Here is a 4,531-nt window from a genome sequence, read left to right on the forward strand (position 1 = left end):
GGCAATCACACATGCCCTACAGCACAACAAACAAACAAACAAAAATCTCTCATCATCATCATCATAAAGACCAAAACTGGGCCAGTAGGTGGTGTGTTAGTTAAGAAACTGGATGTCGTGACTGACTGTGAAGTTCAAGTCCCTGACCTGGCAGCTTAAGAAACATGCCAGGCCCATGTTCATGTGCACCGAAAATCTCAGGAGGAAAGTGGAAGAGAAAGGATTATAGCATGGCCACCCTCCATCCCCAACTGAAGAGTGCCTTCTCCCTTTTCTCTCTTTGTCTCTCACTGTCTCTTTCCAGTGAGTGCATGTGGCCTATGGCAAAAATTTAAAACAAAACAAAATGGAGCAAAACCCAAAAAACCAGAACTGGCGTCATTGCCTAATAAGTAAAGGAGCTGATGCAGTTCAGATCTTGGCCTCAGAGTCTTGAAAAGCACGCTGAGTGTGTGTGCTTGTATTCCCAATATCCTGGCAGGATGGAGAAAGGGAGAAGGGATTGTGGCATGATCAGGCCCCATGAGGGCTTGTCTCTCTTTTCTCTTGCTGTCTGTGTAGAAAGTACATATGCCCTCTGGCAATTAAAAAAAAAAAAGACTTCTTAAACAGAACACACACAAAAATTATATAAATAATTTTTTAATCACAAAAAATTTATTTGTTATTTCATTAAAATTAAGAGAATAAAATTATAAGCCCCAAACTGGGAGAAGGTATTAAAATAACATATCCAACAAAGACTCACATCTAAAATTGAGTGCCTACAGATCAGTAAGAAAAAGACAGTCCCCCACAGTAAATTGGACTTAAAATGACACTTCCATGACACAGTAAAGGACTTGAAATGACACTCCACAAAAGGATATCCAAATAGCCAATGGGCATATGAAAAGCTGCTCAACATCAATAATCAATGAGGATATGCACATTAAAAATACATTAAAATACCATTATATACCCAGAAGAATGGCTACATTTAAAAACACAAGTTATGGCAAAGAATCTGAATATCTGGAATTCTCAAATATGAAACGTAGGACTATGCGTTATCACAGCCACTTTGGAAAGCTATTTGGTAGTATCTGCCCAGATAGTTACCTCACCCTAATACCCAGCAATTCCACACCTAGTTAGCCACATACTAAAAAGAGCAGTGTATATATATATTTTAATTTGCAATAGGGCACATGTGCTTGCTGGAGAGGGGGTAGAGAGACTCAGGGGCCATGGCTACCCTGAGTCCCTTCTCTTCCATTTCTCCTTTCAGGATTTTAGGCATGCACACATACATGACTGGTGTGTAGTTTTCAAGCCACCGTGTCCGAGACTTGAACAGTGTATTTGGCCATGTGGGATCCAGCTGCTTTAACCACCATGCCATTAGCTAGACCCGAGTGCATATGTCTCTCGAATATTCACAGCAGCTTTATTCATAGCAGCCTTAAACTAGAAGCAACCCAAATATCCACCCACGGGAGAAGGAATAAATACTCTTAGACTCTTATCTTCAGGCATTGGAGCACTACAGCAATAAAACAAGTGGCCTAGTGATACATGTGAATGAATCTCACGACATAGTTTTTGTTTTTGTTTTTAAAAGAGAGGTTTTTGCTACAGGGTGTGTGTGCTCACCAGAGAAACAAAGAGATAGAAAGCAAGAAATCATCCCCCTATGGGAGGTGGCCAGGCCACTATCCCTTCTCCTCCAGTCTCTTCTAGGGACTTTGGGCATGCATGCACAGGCGCCTGGTGTGAGTTTTAAGCCACTGGGTCTGAGACTTAAACCACAGTCGATTATGTGGGAGTCCAGCAACATAACTGCTACGTCATTTGCTGGTCCCACAGACATAGTTTTGAGTAAAGGTAGCCATACACAAGAACCATGTTGTGTGGCTTCATTCATACGTAGTTAAGAACAAGTCGAGCTAATTGATGTTGGAAGGGGTCAGAACAGTGGTTCCATTTGGGGTGTGAATGGTCTTACCTGGGAAAGACCTTTGGATGCCAGAACCATTTACTGTCTTAATCTGGATGGTGGCTGCATTAATCTAGATTGAGCAGACGTCATGGGTAGTGTGCTCTGTTTGTGTGCACCGAACAACAGGAACATCCCATTGTACAGCTTATGTTCTCTTGACAGAGTAAGATAGACATTAGACAACGAAATTTAGTAATGTGTTCGCTGCTGCGGTATAGAGAATGGTGTTGGTTCAGATATTCCAGGGATGAGCGAAGGTGTCCTGCAGAAAGAGACAGCTCAACTAAGAACCATAAAGCATTAGGTAAGGGTAGAGGGGATTGGGAGGGAGAGAACATTTCAGGCAGAGGGAGCAGTATGTGCAAAGGCTCGGGGGTGAGGAAATGAGGCACATCCAAGGAATTAAAAGTTTGGTATGGCTGCAGTACAGGAGAAAGAGAAGGGTGGAGAGGTGAGGCCACTGTGGGGGTCAGCAAGGGTCTGCTCTTTGATCACTAAATTAGATGTGTTAGAAGAGTTAAGGCTTTTCTAGGCCAGCAGGTGGTGCGGTGGTTAAGGTGCTGGACACTCCCACATGGCTGACCGTGGTTCAAGTCCTGGACCTGGTGGCTTGCTTTCTCACTTTCCTTCTCTCTATGTGTCTGTCTGGCTCCTGCCAAATTTAAATAAATGAATGAATAAATTAAATTAAATAAATAATTCTTTAAAAAAATAAAAGAAGAGTTAGGGCTTTTGTAAAGGCATGGGGAAGCCAATGCTTGGTTTTAGATAGGAGATAGTCCATATCACGTTTATTTAGTTAGTTAGATTTTTTTTGCTTTAGGGCTCATGCACTAACTAGAGAGAGACAGAGAGAAAGAGACCAAGAGAGTGAAAACTAAGCCCCCACGGGGGGTGGTCACACCACAATCCCTTTTGCTCCATTCTTCTCTTGGGATTTTGGCTATGCACACATGCAGCCAAGATTTTTTCCCATGCCTCTAGATCCAGGACTGAAACTGCACACTCCGCCACATGGGATCCAGCCACCTTAACCACCATGCCCCGCTGTCTGGCCCCACATTTACATTTTAAGAAATAACACTTGGGGCCTGATAGTGGCACACCAGTAAAACAGGAAGTCCTGCAATGCTGACCCACATGGGAAAGTTCCTGGTTGGAGTCCAAGACCTCCCTGACTTTGCTGGGCTCTGGTGTTTTCGTGGTAGGGGCAAAGGATGCTGCCTTGAGACCCTGTTAGGGTTGTTTTCTCTGTGTCTTGCTCATGGAAGAAATAAATAAACTTTAAAAAAAAAAAAGGAAAAGAAGAGAGCTGACTGATGGTATGGTGGTTAAGGCTCTGGATCCTACATGGGCCACTGCATGGTTCAAGTCCTGGACCCAGTGCCTTGAAAAACATGCTGGATGCATGTGTGTACATGCTCAAAATTTTGAAAGGAAAAATGGAGGAGAAAGGATTGCAGAGTGACCAAGCACCCTGGGGGATGATTTTTCACTCTTTCTCCCAGTCAAGTGCATTTGTCTTTTTGCCCAAGGGGAAAAAAAAAAAAGACCTAGGAGGCTAAGCAGTTAAAGCCCTTGCTAGTAGTCTGGGTGAGAGATGAGAGCAGGCCAGAGCCAGGGAGTTGGAGAGCAGGGGCATTGATCTTAGCTACAGCAAGGAGGTGGAATCCAGACCTTGTGGGGATGGGATGTGCTAGGTGAAGGAAAGCTTTCAGAACTTGCCTCCCTTTCAGCACCGTAAGGAAGGAAAGTAGTTCTGGATCCTACAGGAAGACAGGTACCTGGGCATTACTATGGTCGATTGATTTTGCCTCCCAACAATCCTTGCTTCCTCCTAGAAGGAACCCCAGGTTCCTAAAAACCGCGTGTCTGGCTGAGTGCTGCACTGAGTGAGCTTCGGCAGTTTTGTTAGCTCAGCTCCTGCAGGTGGACTTGCGGGTTGGGAGTGCAGGGGTTGTTAGAAGGAGGGGGACAGAAGTGGAGGGCCTCATTGAATGCATCCAGCCCTCCATGTTCCTCTTCTACCCCTCCCACCAGTCCCAGATGTGGTCACAAGGACAGAGCGATTTAACAACACTCATTTTCTAGTTTGCTTGGGATTCCCTGAAGCAGAGGATTCATCGCCTTTCCTAGGAAATTGAGTCTTGGCCTCTGACGGTATCCGTTTGGAGTTGGTAAAAGGGCATATGAAGTCCACAGCGCCCCCTCGCCTTAGGCGGGGTGGAGAGAGTGAGATGACGATCAGAATCCTCCGGGTACAAAACTCAAGGAATGAAGTTAACATCTGTTGGCCTGCGAACCCAGGGAGCTGGGGGTGCCCCTGGCTCCCCTTCCCTCTGAGCTATCCGGAACACCCAGCCTTGAGCCAGAATTTAAAAGCGAAGAGCTGCCTGCAACGAATACCTTCAACGCCTAGGCAGGGAAGAAAGCGGGTGGTGATCTTATCTCGCTGAATAGAGGACCCGGGAGCCTTCCTGGCTGGGTGCTCCGTGGGGCGGGGGCGCGCTGCGCTCTGCGCCTGGGCAGCGGCGGCGGCTGCCGGCTGCG

The 4,531-nt window shown here is 45.8% G+C and overlaps 1 protein-coding gene across 1 annotated transcript in view; it reads left to right on the top strand.

The window, feature by feature from the left end:
• The window catches only part of SV2B (synaptic vesicle glycoprotein 2B), a 280,257-nt gene that overhangs the window by 112,526 nt on the left and 163,200 nt on the right, over nucleotides 1-4,531 (top strand). The window lies entirely within an intron of this gene.

The sequence above is a fragment of the Tupaia chinensis genome, unplaced genomic scaffold (genome assembly GCF_000334495.1).
Source record: "Tupaia chinensis unplaced genomic scaffold, TupChi_1.0 Scaffold000078_1, whole genome shotgun sequence".
Taxonomy (NCBI): Eukaryota; Metazoa; Chordata; class Mammalia; order Scandentia; family Tupaiidae; genus Tupaia; species Tupaia belangeri.